The sequence below is a fragment of the Lissotriton helveticus genome, chromosome 1_2, assembly GCF_964261635.1.
Source record: "Lissotriton helveticus chromosome 1_2, aLisHel1.1, whole genome shotgun sequence".
In the NCBI taxonomy this organism is placed as follows: Eukaryota; Metazoa; Chordata; class Amphibia; order Caudata; family Salamandridae; genus Lissotriton; species Lissotriton helveticus.
The window spans coordinates 376,085,399-376,097,898 of NC_136058.1; the positions used below are offsets into that span (position 1 = coordinate 376,085,399).

Genomic DNA, 12,500 nt, shown 5'->3' on the forward strand with positions numbered 1-12,500 from the left:
GAAATTGACTGCAGGTGCAGAGAGAACGCAGAGGATTGAAATGTTCAGATAAAGGGTCTTAAGCAGGAGAGAGCAGAGGTACGTATCTGTGTTTCATTAAAGTGTTTCATGCAGGCAAAAAGGATACTTCCCTGGGTGGGCTTGAACCACCAACCTTTCTGTTAACAACCGAACGCGCTAACCATTTGCACCACAGAGGTTAATAACTGTAGCACAGTTCCTGAGACTCAATATATATCTTGATAATTGTGTGCCTGCCTGGAGCTTGTGTTATATAATGCGTCTTTATGCCATACAGCATTTCTCATTTGCTTAGTGTCTTGTTATTGTTGGACGTAATGATGAATAGACTACTGTCTAATGGTCTTAGAGCCAGTATTACTACCGGTCCCAGTGTATGAGACACATACATGACTTTTCTGTTGCCTGCTTAGCATAGCTCCCTGCTCCTCTGTAGGTGTGCTACCAGCCAGTAAGGCCTGTGCCTTGCCCATCAGATGTGTTATGTTAGACTTGACTTCTCTGTGAGCAAAGTCTCCCTCCCATAGCAGGTGCTTTCTCTGAACTCTTGACTTGTAAGACTGCTGGGAAAGGCCCTCCCTAGCCCCTCACTCAGATAGATACATTTACCTTCAGAGCTCAGCTTTGGAGAAAGAGATTGGGGAGAGAGCAAATAGGGGAAGGCCCATGGTGCACACTTTATTTTACATAAAAGCTGGGGCTTGTGGGAGGACAGGGACAAGAGGGTTCTCAGGGAAAGAAATCCCAGGAGTATTGATGGCTAGGCCCTGAAACACAACAATCCCGGATTGGCAAGGCACAATATGCCTGTGCAACAGGCCTGACCCTAGGCTTCCGGAGTTCTTGGTCACAAAAGGCTCCAGTGATCTAAGCCCGACCAGGGCTGTGCCCGACCAGGGCTGTAGGCCGCGTTGGGAGCGCGTTAGGGACGCGTAAAGGGACGCAGGGTGCAGAACTCTGCCCGTTTCACCCCAGCATTTAGGGGAGGACACAGAATCTGGGAAAGCCAGTGGGAAGGATTTTCCAGGAGGAGAGTTCAGTGAGATAATCTGAAACACAATAGTGCTGGTGATCTGGCGGGTGCATTCTGTGAACCACTTTTGTCAGGAGCAGCCTGCCATCATGCCCTGATAAACACAACTCTAGTCCCAAGCCAGTGACCTCAGCAAATGCAAAGACATTCATAGTTATAGTCTCCTGCATCTGATTCTTGCCATCTTCATGTGAAACGTTGGCGTTATCATGTCTGCTGCGCACACTTTGTTCATATGTGTACAATTTAAGTGTGTGCACCTGATCACTGTCTTGGGCAGAGCTCTGCCTGTGAACAACCCATGTGAAGCATTGGTGGTTCAGTGGTAGAATTCTCCCCTGCCACGCGGGAGGCCCGGGTTCGATTCCCGGCCAATGCAAGACTGCTTTCTTTTGACTTTGTTTTCGAAAGGAAATATATGACCTCAGTGGGGAATAAAATGGTAAGCAGTGACCCCGACGTGATTTGAACACGCAACATTCTGATCTGGAGTCAGACGCGCTACCGTTGCGCCACGAGGTCCTTACACTTACAGCTTTCGGAGCCAGATCAACAAATGCTGTGGGCCTTTTGACTTATTTTCCCCTCCTCATATGCCTACAGCTGTATTACAGAGCTTGACCTTTTGTTTTCTATCCTAATTATGAAATTGACTGCAGGTGCCGAGAGAACGCAGAGAATTGAAATATTCAGGGAAAGGGTGTCCAGCAAGAGAGAGCAAAGGTATGTATCTGTTTTCCATTCAAGTGTTTCATTCAGGCAAAATAATACGTCCCTGGGTGGGCTTGAACCACCAACCTTTCAGTTAACAGCCGAACACGCTAACCGATTGCGCCACAGAGACGAGTGACTACAGCATCTTTCCTTAGACTCAATATATATCTTGATATGTATGTGCCTGCCTGGAGCTTGTCTTATATAAGCCATCATCATGTGAAACTTTGGCGTTGTCATGTCTGCTGCGCACACTATGTTCATATGTGTACAATTTAAGTGTGTGCACCTGATCACTGTCTTGGACAGAGCTATGCCTGTGAACTCCCCATGTGAAGCATTGGTGGTTCAGTGGTAAAATTCTCGCCTGCCACGCGGGAGGCCCGGGTTCGATTCCCGGCCAATGCAAGGCTGCGTTCCTTTGACTTTGTTTTCGAAAGGAAATATATGAACTCAGTGGGGAATAAAATGGTAAGCAGTGACCCCGACGTGATTTGACCACGCAACCTTCTGATCTGGAGTCAGACGCGCTACCGTTGCGCCACAAGGTCCTTACACTTACAGCCTTCAAGCCAGATCAACAAATGCTGATGGCCTTTTGACTTATTTTCCCCTCCTCATATGCCTACAGTTGTATTACAGGGCTAGGCCTTTTGTTTTCTATCCTAATTATGAAATTGACTGCAGGTGCAGAGAGAACGCAGAGGATTGAAATGTTCAGATAAAGGGTCTTAAGCAGGAGAGAGCAGAGGTACGTATCTGTGTTTCATTAAAGTGTGTCATGCAGGCAAAAAGGATACTTCCCTGGGTGGGCTTGAACCACCAACCTTTCTGTTAACAACCGAACGCGCTAACCATTTGCACCACAGAGGTTAATAACTGTAGCACAGTTCCTGAGACTCAATATATATCTTGATAATTGTGTGCCTGCCTGGAGCTTGTGTTATATAATGCGTCTTTATGCCATACAGCATTTCTCATTTGCTTAGTGTCTTGTTATTGTTGGACGTAATGATGAATAGACTACTGTCTAATGGTCTTAGAGCCAGTATTACTACCGGTCCCAGTGTATGAGACACATACATGACTTTTCTGTTGCCTGCTTAGCATAGCTCCCTGCTCCTCTGTAGGTGTGCTACCAGCCAGTAAGGCGTGTGCCTTGCCCATCAGATGTGTTATGTTAGACTTGACTTCTCTGTGAGCAAAGTCTCCCTCCCATAGCAGGTGCTTTCTCTGAACTCTTGACTTGTAAGACTGCTGGGAAAGGCCCTCCCTAGCCCCTCACTCAGATAGATACATTTACCTTCAGAGCTCAGCTTTGGAGAAAGAGATTGGGGGGAGAGCAAATAGGGGAAGGCCCATGGTGCACACTTTATTTTACATAAAAGCTGGGGCTTGTGGGAGGACAGGGACAAGAGGGTTCTCAGGGAAAGAAATCCCAGGAGTATTGATGGCTAGGCCCTGAAACACAACAATCCCGGATTGGCAAGGCACAATATGCCTGTGCAACAGGCCTGACCCTAGGCTTCCGGAGTTCTTGGTCACAAAAGGCTCCAGTGATCTAAGCCCGACCAGGGCTGTAGGCCGCGTTGGGAGCGCGTTAGGGACGCGTAAAGGGACACAGGGCGCAGAACTCTGCCCGTTTCACCCCAGCATTTAGGGGAGGACACAGAATCTGGGAAAGCCAGTGGGAAGGATTTTCCAGGAGGAGAGTTCAGTGAGATAATCTGAAACACAATAGTGCTGGTGATCTGGCGGGTGCATTCTGTGAACCACTTTTGTCGGGAGCAGCCTGCCATCATGCCCTGATAAACACAACTCTAGTCCCAAGCCAGTGACCTCAGCAAATGCAAAGACATTCATAGTTATAGTCTCCTGCATCTGATTCTTGCCATCTTCATGTGAAACGTTGGCGTTATCATATCTGCTGCGCACACTTTGTTCATATGTGTACAATTTAAGTGTGTGCACCTGATCACTGTCTTGGGCAGAGCTCTGCCTGTGAACAACCCATGTGAAGCATTGGTGGTTCAGTGGTAGAATTCTCGCCTGCCACGCGGGAGGCCCGGGTTAGATTCCTGGCCAATGCAAGACTGCTTTCTTTTGACTTTGTTTTCGAAAGGAAATATATGACCTCAGTGGGGAATAAAATGGTAAGCAGTGACCCCGACGTGATTTGAACACGCAACCTTCTGATCTGGAGTCAGACGCGCTACCGTTGCGCCACGAGGTCCTTACACTTACAGCTTTCGGAGCCAGATCAACAAATGCTGTGGGCCTTTTGACTTATTTTCCCCTCCTCATATGCCTACAGTTGTATTACAGAGCTTGACCTTTTGTTTTCTATCCTAATTATGAAATTGACTGCAGGTGCCGAGAGAACGCAGAGAATTGAAATATTCAGGGAAAGGGTGTCCAGCAGGAGAGAGCAAAGGTATGTATCTGTTTTCCATTCAAGTGTTTCATTCAGGCAAAATAATACGTCCCTGGGTGGGCTTGAACCACCAACCTTTCGGTTAACAGCCGAACGCGCTAACCGATTGCGCCACAGAGACGAGTGACTACAGCATCTTTCCTTAGACTCAATATATATCTTGATATGTACGTGCCTGCCTGGAGCTTGTCTTATATAAGCCATCATCATGTGAAACTTTGGCGTTGTCATGTCTGCTGCGCACACTTTGTTCATCTGTGTACAATTTAAGTGTGTGCACCTGATCACTGTCTTGGACAGAGCTATGCCTGTGAACTCCCCATGTGAAGCATTGGTGGTTCAGTGGTAGAATTCTCGCCTGCCACGCGGGAGGCCCGGGTTCGATTCACGGTCAATGCAAGGCTGCGTTCCTTTGACTTTGTTTTCGAAAGGAAATATATGAACTCAGTGGGGAATAAAATGGTAAGCAGTGACCCCGACGTGATTTGACCACGCAACCTTCTGATCTGGAGTCAGACGCGCTACCGTTGCGCCACAAGGTCCTTACACGTACAGCCTTCAAGCCAGATCAACAAATGCTGATGGCCTTTTGACTTATTTTCCCCTCCTCATATGCCTACAGTTGTATTACAGGGCTAGGCCTTTTGTTTTCTATCCTAATTATGAAATTGACTGCAGGTGCAGAGAGAACGCAGAGGATTGAAATGTTCAGATAAAGGGTCTTAAGCAGGAGAGAGCAGAGGTACGTATCTGTGTTTCATTAAAGTGTTTCATGCCGGCAAAAAGGATACTTCCCTGGGTGGGCTTGAACCTCCAACCTTTCTGTTAACAACCAAACGTGCTAACCATTTGCACCACAGAGGTTAATAACTGTAGCACAGTTCCTGAGACTCAATATATATCTTGATAATTGTGTGCCTGCCTGGAGCTTGTGTTATATAATGCGTCTTTATGCCATACAGCATTTCTCATTTGCTTAGTGTCTTGTTATTGTTGGACGTAATGATGAATAGACTACTGTCTAATGGTCTTAGAGCCAGTATTACTACCGGTCCCAGTGTATGAGACACATACATGACTTTTCTGTTGCCTGCTTAGCATAGCTCCCTGCTCCTCTGTAGGTGTGCTACCAGCCAGTAAGGCGTGTGCCTTGCCCATCAGATGTGTTATGTTAGACTTGACTTCTCTGTGAGCAAAGTCTCCCTCCCATAGCAGGTGCTTTCTCTGAACTCTTGACTTGTAAGACTGCTGGGAAAGGCCCTCCCTAGCCCCTCACTCAGATAGATACATTTACCTTCAGAGCTCAGCTTTGGAGAAAGAGATTGGGGAGAGAGCAAATAGGGGAAGGCCCATGGTGCACACTTTATTTTACATAAAAGCTGGGGCTTGTGGGAGGACAGGGACAAGAGGGTTCTCAGGGAAAGAAATCCCAGGAGTATTGATGGCTAGGCCCTGAAACACAACAATCCCGGATTGGCAAGGCACAATATGCCTGTGCAACAGGCCTGACCCTAGGCTTCCGGAGTTCTTGGTCACAAAAGGCTCCAGTGATCTAAGCCCGACCAGGGCTGTGCCCGACCAGGGCTGTAGGCCGCGTTGGGAGCGCGTTAGGGACGTGTAAAGGGACGCAGGGCGCAGAACTCTGCCCGTTTCACCCCAGCATTTAGGGGAGGACACAGAATCTGGGAAAGCCAGTGGGAAGGATTTTCCAGGAGGAGAGTTCAGTGAGATAATCTGAAACACAATAGTGCTGGTGATCTGGCGGGTGCATTCTGTGAACCACTTTTGTCGGGAGCAGCCTGCCATCATGCCCTGATAAACACAACTCTAGTCCCAAGCCAGTGACCTCAGCAAATGCAAAGACATTCATAGTTATAGTCTCCTGCATCTGATTCTTGCCATCTTCATGTGAAACGTTGGCGTTATCATGTCTGCTGCGCACACTTTGTTCATATGTGTACAATTTAAGTGTGTGCACCTGATCACTGTCTTGGGCAGAGCTCTGCCTGTGAACAACCCATGTGAAGCATTGGTGGTTCAGTGGTAGAATTCTCGCCTGCCACGCGGGAGGCCCGGGTTCGATTCCCAGCCAATGCAAGACTGCTTTCTTTTGACTTTGTTTTCGAAAGGAAATATATGACCTCAGTGGGGAATAAAATGGTAAGCAGTGACCCCGACGTGATTTGAACACGCAACCTTCTGATCTGGAGTCAGACGCGCTACCGTTGCGCCACGAGGTCCTTACACTTACAGCTTTCGGAGCCAGATCAACAAATGCTGTGGGCCTTTTGACTTATTTTCCCCTCCTCATATGCCTACAGTTGTATTACAGAGCTTGACCTTTTGTTTTCTATCCTAATTATGAAATTGACTGCAGGTGCCGAGAGAACGCAGAGAATTGAAATATTCAGGGAAAGGGTGTCCAGCAGGAGAGAGCAAAGGTATGTATCTGTTTTCCATTCAAGTGTTTCATTCAGGCAAAATAATACGTCCCTGGGTGGGCTTGAACCACCAACCTTTCGGTTAACAGCCGAACACGCTAACCGATTGCGCCACAGAGACGAGTGACTACAGCATCTTTCCTTAGACTCAATATATATCTTGATATGTATGTGCCTGCCTGGAGCTTGTCTTATATAAGCCATCATCATGTGAAACTTTGGCGTTGTCATGTCTGCTGCGCACACTTTGTTCATATGTGTACAATTTAAGTGTGTGCACCTGATCACTGTCTTGGACAGAGCTATGCCTGTGGACTCCCCATGTGAAGCATTGGTGGTTCAGTGGTAGAATTCTTGCCTGCCACGCGGGAGGCCCGGGTTCGATTCCTGGCCAATGCAAGGCTGCGTTCCTTTGACTTTGTTTTCGAAAGGAAATATATGAACTCAGTGGGGAATAAAATGGTAAGCAGTGACCCCGACGTGATTTGACCACGCAACCTTCTGATCTGGAGTCAGACGCGCTACCGTTGCGCCACAAGGTCCTTACACTTACAGCCTTCAAGCCAGATCAACAAATGCTGATGGCCTTTTGACTTATTTTCCCCTCCTCATATGCCTACAGTTGTATTACAGGGCTAGGCCTTTTGTTTTCTATCCTAATTATGAAATTGACTGCAGGTGCAGAGAGAACGCAGAGGATTGAAATGTTCAGATAAAGGGTCTTAAGCAGGAGAGAGCAGAGGTACGTATCTGTGTTTCATTAAAGTGTTTCATGCAGGCAAAAAGGATACTTCCCTGGGTGGGCTTGAACCACCAACCTTTCTGTTAACAACCGAACGCGCTAACCATTTGCACCACAGAGGTTAATAACTGTAGCACAGTTCCTGAGACTCAATATATATCTTGATAATTGTGTGCCTGCCTGGAGCTTGTGTTATATAATGCGTCTTTATGCCATACAGCATTTCTCATTTGCTTAGTGTCTTGTTATTGTTGGACGTAATGATGAATAGACTACTGTCTAATGGTCTTAGAGCCAGTATTACTACCGGTCCCAGTGTATGAGACACATACATGACTTTTCTGTTGCCTGCTTAGCATAGCTCCCTGCTCCTCTGTAGGTGTGCTACCAGCCAGTAAGGCGTGTGCCTTGCCCATCAGATGTGTTATGTTAGACTTGACTTCTCTGTGAGCAAAGTCTCCCTCCCATAGCAGGTGCTTTCTCTGAACTCTTGACTTGTAAGACTGCTGGGAAAGGCCCTCCCTAGCCCCTCACTCAGATAGATACATTTACCTTCAGAGCTCAGCTTTGGAGAAAGAGATTGGGGAGAGAGCAAATAGGGGAAGGCCCATGGTGCACACTTTATTTTACATAAAAGCTGGGGCTTGTGGGAGGACAGGGACAAGAGGGTTCTCAGGGAAAGAAATCCCAGGAGTATTGATGGCTAGGCCCTGAAACACAACAATCCCGGATTGGCAAGGCACAATATGCCTGTGCAACAGGCCTGACCCTAGGCTTCCGGAGTTCTTGGTCACAAAAGGCTCCAGTGATCTAAGCCCGACCAGGGCTGTGCCCGACCAGGGCTGTAGGCCGCGTTGGGAGCGCGTTAGGGACGCGTAAAGGGACGCAGGGTGCAGAACTCTGCCCGTTTCACCCCAGCATTTAGGGGAGGACACAGAATCTGGGAAAGCCAGTGGGAAGGATTTTCCAGGAGGAGAGTTCAGTGAGATAATCTGAAACACAATAGTGCTGGTGATCTGGCGGGTGCATTCTGTGAACCACTTTTGTCAGGAGCAGCCTGCCATCATGCCCTGATAAACACAACTCTAGTCCCAAGCCAGTGACCTCAGCAAATGCAAAGACATTCATAGTTATAGTCTCCTGCATCTGATTCTTGCCATCTTCATGTGAAACGTTGGCGTTATCATGTCTGCTGCGCACACTTTGTTCATATGTGTACAATTTAAGTGTGTGCACCTGATCACTGTCTTGGGCAGAGCTCTGCCTGTGAACAACCCATGTGAAGCATTGGTGGTTCAGTGGTAGAATTCTCGCCTGCCACGCGGGAGGCCCGGGTTCGATTCCCGGCCAATGCAAGACTGCTTTCTTTTGACTTTGTTTTCGAAAGGAAATATATGACCTCAGTGGGGAATAAAATGGTAAGCAGTGACCCCGACGTGATTTGAACACGCAACATTCTGATCTGGAGTCAGACGCGCTACCATTGCGCCACGAGGTCCTTACACTTACAGCTTTCGGAGCCAGATCAACAAATGCTGTGGGCCTTTTGACTTATTTTCCCCTCCTCATATGCCTACAGCTGTATTACAGAGCTTGACCTTTTGTTTTCTATCCTAATTATGAAATTGACTGCAGGTGCCGAGAGAACGCAGAGAATTGAAATATTCAGGGAAAGGGTGTCCAGCAAGAGAGAGCAAAGGTATGTATCTGTTTTCCATTCAAGTGTTTCATTCAGGCAAAATAATACGTCCCTGGGTGGGCTTGAACCACCAACCTTTCAGTTAACAGCCGAACACGCTAACCGATTGCGCCACAGAGACGAGTGACTACAGCATCTTTCCTTAGACTCAATATATATCTTGATATGTATGTGCCTGCCTGGAGCTTGTCTTATATAAGCCATCATCATGTGAAACTTTGGCGTTGTCATGTCTGCTGCGCACACTATGTTCATATGTGTACAATTTAAGTGTGTGCACCTGATCACTGTCTTGGACAGAGCTATGCCTGTGAACTCCCCATGTGAAGCATTGGTGGTTCAGTGGTAAAATTCTCGCCTGCCACGCGGGAGGCCCGGGTTCGATTCCCGGCCAATGCAAGGCTGCGTTCCTTTGACTTTGTTTTCGAAAGGAAATATATGAACTCAGTGGGGAATAAAATGGTAAGCAGTGACCCCGACGTGATTTGACCACGCAACCTTCTGATCTGGAGTCAGACGCGCTACCGTTGCGCCACAAGGTCCTTACACTTACAGCCTTCAAGCCAGATCAACAAATGCTGATGGCCTTTTGACTTATTTTCCCCTCCTCATATGCCTACAGTTGTATTACAGGGCTAGGCCTTTTGTTTTCTATCCTAATTATGAAATTGACTGCAGGTGCAGAGAGAACGCAGAGGATTGAAATGTTCAGATAAAGGGTCTTAAGCAGGAGAGAGCAGAGGTACGTATCTGTGTTTCATTAAAGTGTGTCATGCAGGCAAAAAGGATACTTCCCTGGGTGGGCTTGAACCACCAACCTTTCTGTTAACAACCGAACGCGCTAACCATTTGCACCACAGAGGTTAATAACTGTAGCACAGTTCCTGAGACTCAATATATATCTTGATAATTGTGTGCCTGCCTGGAGCTTGTGTTATATAATGCGTCTTTATGCCATACAGCATTTCTCATTTGCTTAGTGTCTTGTTATTGTTGGACGTAATGATGAATAGACTACTGTCTAATGGTCTTAGAGCCAGTATTACTACCGGTCCCAGTGTATGAGACACATACATGACTTTTCTGTTGCCTGCTTAGCATAGCTCCCTGCTCCTCTGTAGGTGTGCTACCAGCCAGTAAGGCGTGTGCCTTGCCCATCAGATGTGTTATGTTAGACTTGACTTCTCTGTGAGCAAAGTCTCCCTCCCATAGCAGGTGCTTTCTCTGAACTCTTGACTTGTAAGACTGCTGGGAAAGGCCCTCCCTAGCCCCTCACTCAGATAGATACATTTACCTTCAGAGCTCAGCTTTGGAGAAAGAGATTGGGGGGAGAGCAAATAGGGGAAGGCCCATGGTGCACACTTTATTTTACATAAAAGCTGGGGCTTGTGGGAGGACAGGGACAAGAGGGTTCTCAGGGAAAGAAATCCCAGGAGTATTGATGGCTAGGCCCTGAAACACAACAATCCCGGATTGGCAAGGCACAATATGCCTGTGCAACAGGCCTGACCCTAGGCTTCCGGAGTTCTTGGTCACAAAAGGCTCCAGTGATCTAAGCCCGACCAGGGCTGTAGGCCGCGTTGGGAGCGCGTTAGGGACGCGTAAAGGGACACAGGGCGCAGAACTCTGCCCGTTTCACCCCAGCATTTAGGGGAGGACACAGAATCTGGGAAAGCCAGTGGGAAGGATTTTCCAGGAGGAGAGTTCAGTGAGATAATCTGAAACACAATAGTGCTGGTGATCTGGCGGGTGCATTCTGTGAACCACTTTTGTCGGGAGCAGCCTGCCATCATGCCCTGATAAACACAACTCTAGTCCCAAGCCAGTGACCTCAGCAAATGCAAAGACATTCATAGTTATAGTCTCCTGCATCTGATTCTTGCCATCTTCATGTGAAACGTTGGCGTTATCATATCTGCTGCGCACACTTTGTTCATATGTGTACAATTTAAGTGTGTGCACCTGATCACTGTCTTGGGCAGAGCTCTGCCTGTGAACAACCCATGTGAAGCATTGGTGGTTCAGTGGTAGAATTCTCGCCTGCCACGCGGGAGGCCCGGGTTAGATTCCTGGCCAATGCAAGACTGCTTTCTTTTGACTTTGTTTTCGAAAGGAAATATATGACCTCAGTGGGGAATAAAACGGTAAGCAGTGACCCCGACGTGATTTGAACACGCAACCTTCTGATCTGGAGTCAGACGCGCTACCGTTGCGCCACGAGGTCCTTACACTTACAGCTTTCGGAGCCAGATCAACAAATGCTGTGGGCCTTTTGACTTATTTTCCCCTCCTCATATGCCTACAGTTGTATTACAGAGCTTGACCTTTTGTTTTCTATCCTAATTATGAAATTGACTGCAGGTGCCGAGAGAACGCAGAGAATTGAAATATTCAGGGAAAGGGTGTCCAGCAGGAGAGAGCAAAGGTATGTATCTGTTTTCCATTCAAGTGTTTCATTCAGGCAAAATAATACGTCCCTGGGTGGGCTTGAACCACCAACCTTTCGGTTAACAGCCGAACGCGCTAACCGATTGCGCCACAGAGACGAGTGACTACAGCATCTTTCCTTAGACTCAATATATATCTTGATATGTACGTGCCTGCCTGGAGCTTGTCGTATATAAGCCATCATCATGTGAAACTTTGGCGTTGTCATGTCTGCTGCGCACACTTTGTTCATCTGTGTACAATTTAAGTGTGTGCACCTGATCACTGTCTTGGACAGAGCTATGCCTGTGAACTCCCCATGTGAAGCATTGGTGGTTCAGTGGTAGAATTCTCGCCTGCCACGCGGGAGGCCCGGGTTCGATTCACGGTCAATGCAAGGCTGCGTTCCTTTGACTTTGTTTTCGAAAGGAAATATATGAACTCAGTGGGGAATAAAATGGTAAGCAGTGACCCCGACGTGATTTGACCACGCAACCTTCTGATCTGGAGCCAGACGCGCTACCGTTGCGCCACAAGGTCCTTACACTTACAGCCTTCAAGCCAGATCAACAAATGCTGATGGCCTTTTGACTTATTTTCCCCTCCTCATATGCCTACAGTTGTATTACAGGGCTAGGCCTTTTGTTTTCTATCCTAATTATGAAATTGACTGCAGGTGCAGAGAGAACGCAGAGGATTGAAATGTTCAGATAAAGGGTCTTAAGCAGGAGAGAGCAGAGGTACGTATCTGTGTTTCATTAAAGTGTTTCATGCCGGCAAAAAGGATACTTCCCTGGGTGGGCTTGAACCACCAACCTTTCTGTTAACAACCAAACGCGCTAACCATTTGCACCACAGAGGTTAATAACTGTAGCACAGTTCCTGAGACTCAATATATATCTTGATAATTGTGTGCCTGCCTGGAGCTTGTGTTATATAATGCGTCTTTATGCCATACAGCATTTCTCATTTGCTTAGTGTCTTGTTAT

At 47.4% G+C, this 12,500-nt stretch overlaps 17 non-coding genes across 17 annotated transcripts; 3 read left to right on the plus strand and 14 right to left on the minus strand.

The window, feature by feature from the left end:
- Positions 1–1,504: 1,504 nt before the first annotated feature.
- TRNAW-CCA (transfer RNA tryptophan (anticodon CCA)) lies at positions 1,505–1,576 on the minus strand. Its single transcript has one exon. It is a non-coding gene; the product is annotated as a tRNA-Trp (tRNA).
- Positions 1,577–1,824: 248 nt separating this feature from the next.
- Positions 1,825–1,898, minus strand: TRNAN-GUU (transfer RNA asparagine (anticodon GUU)). The gene has a single exon. It is a non-coding gene; the product is annotated as a tRNA-Asn (tRNA).
- Positions 1,899–2,105: 207 nt separating this feature from the next.
- On the plus strand, positions 2,106–2,176 carry TRNAG-GCC (transfer RNA glycine (anticodon GCC)). The gene has a single exon. It is a non-coding gene; the product is annotated as a tRNA-Gly (tRNA).
- Positions 2,177–2,247: 71 nt separating this feature from the next.
- TRNAW-CCA (transfer RNA tryptophan (anticodon CCA)) lies at positions 2,248–2,319 on the minus strand. Its single transcript has one exon. It is a non-coding gene; the product is annotated as a tRNA-Trp (tRNA).
- Positions 2,320–3,929: 1,610 nt separating this feature from the next.
- On the minus strand, positions 3,930–4,001 carry TRNAW-CCA (transfer RNA tryptophan (anticodon CCA)). Its single transcript has one exon. It is a non-coding gene; the product is annotated as a tRNA-Trp (tRNA).
- Positions 4,002–4,249: 248 nt separating this feature from the next.
- Positions 4,250–4,323, minus strand: TRNAN-GUU (transfer RNA asparagine (anticodon GUU)). The gene has a single exon. It is a non-coding gene; the product is annotated as a tRNA-Asn (tRNA).
- A 349-nt stretch (positions 4,324–4,672) lies between these two features.
- Positions 4,673–4,744, minus strand: TRNAW-CCA (transfer RNA tryptophan (anticodon CCA)). Its single transcript has one exon. It is a non-coding gene; the product is annotated as a tRNA-Trp (tRNA).
- Positions 4,745–6,370: 1,626 nt separating this feature from the next.
- On the minus strand, positions 6,371–6,442 carry TRNAW-CCA (transfer RNA tryptophan (anticodon CCA)). Its single transcript has one exon. It is a non-coding gene; the product is annotated as a tRNA-Trp (tRNA).
- A 248-nt stretch (positions 6,443–6,690) lies between these two features.
- Positions 6,691–6,764, minus strand: TRNAN-GUU (transfer RNA asparagine (anticodon GUU)). Its single transcript has one exon. It is a non-coding gene; the product is annotated as a tRNA-Asn (tRNA).
- A 349-nt stretch (positions 6,765–7,113) lies between these two features.
- Positions 7,114–7,185, minus strand: TRNAW-CCA (transfer RNA tryptophan (anticodon CCA)). Its single transcript has one exon. It is a non-coding gene; the product is annotated as a tRNA-Trp (tRNA).
- Positions 7,186–8,669: 1,484 nt separating this feature from the next.
- On the plus strand, positions 8,670–8,740 carry TRNAG-GCC (transfer RNA glycine (anticodon GCC)). The gene has a single exon. It is a non-coding gene; the product is annotated as a tRNA-Gly (tRNA).
- Positions 8,741–8,811: 71 nt separating this feature from the next.
- TRNAW-CCA (transfer RNA tryptophan (anticodon CCA)) lies at positions 8,812–8,883 on the minus strand. The gene has a single exon. It is a non-coding gene; the product is annotated as a tRNA-Trp (tRNA).
- A 248-nt stretch (positions 8,884–9,131) lies between these two features.
- Positions 9,132–9,205, minus strand: TRNAN-GUU (transfer RNA asparagine (anticodon GUU)). Its single transcript has one exon. It is a non-coding gene; the product is annotated as a tRNA-Asn (tRNA).
- Positions 9,206–9,412: 207 nt separating this feature from the next.
- On the plus strand, positions 9,413–9,483 carry TRNAG-GCC (transfer RNA glycine (anticodon GCC)). The gene has a single exon. It is a non-coding gene; the product is annotated as a tRNA-Gly (tRNA).
- A 71-nt stretch (positions 9,484–9,554) lies between these two features.
- Positions 9,555–9,626, minus strand: TRNAW-CCA (transfer RNA tryptophan (anticodon CCA)). Its single transcript has one exon. It is a non-coding gene; the product is annotated as a tRNA-Trp (tRNA).
- Positions 9,627–11,236: 1,610 nt separating this feature from the next.
- Positions 11,237–11,308, minus strand: TRNAW-CCA (transfer RNA tryptophan (anticodon CCA)). The gene has a single exon. It is a non-coding gene; the product is annotated as a tRNA-Trp (tRNA).
- Positions 11,309–11,556: 248 nt separating this feature from the next.
- On the minus strand, positions 11,557–11,630 carry TRNAN-GUU (transfer RNA asparagine (anticodon GUU)). Its single transcript has one exon. It is a non-coding gene; the product is annotated as a tRNA-Asn (tRNA).
- Between the last annotated feature and the right edge of the window lie 870 nt (positions 11,631–12,500).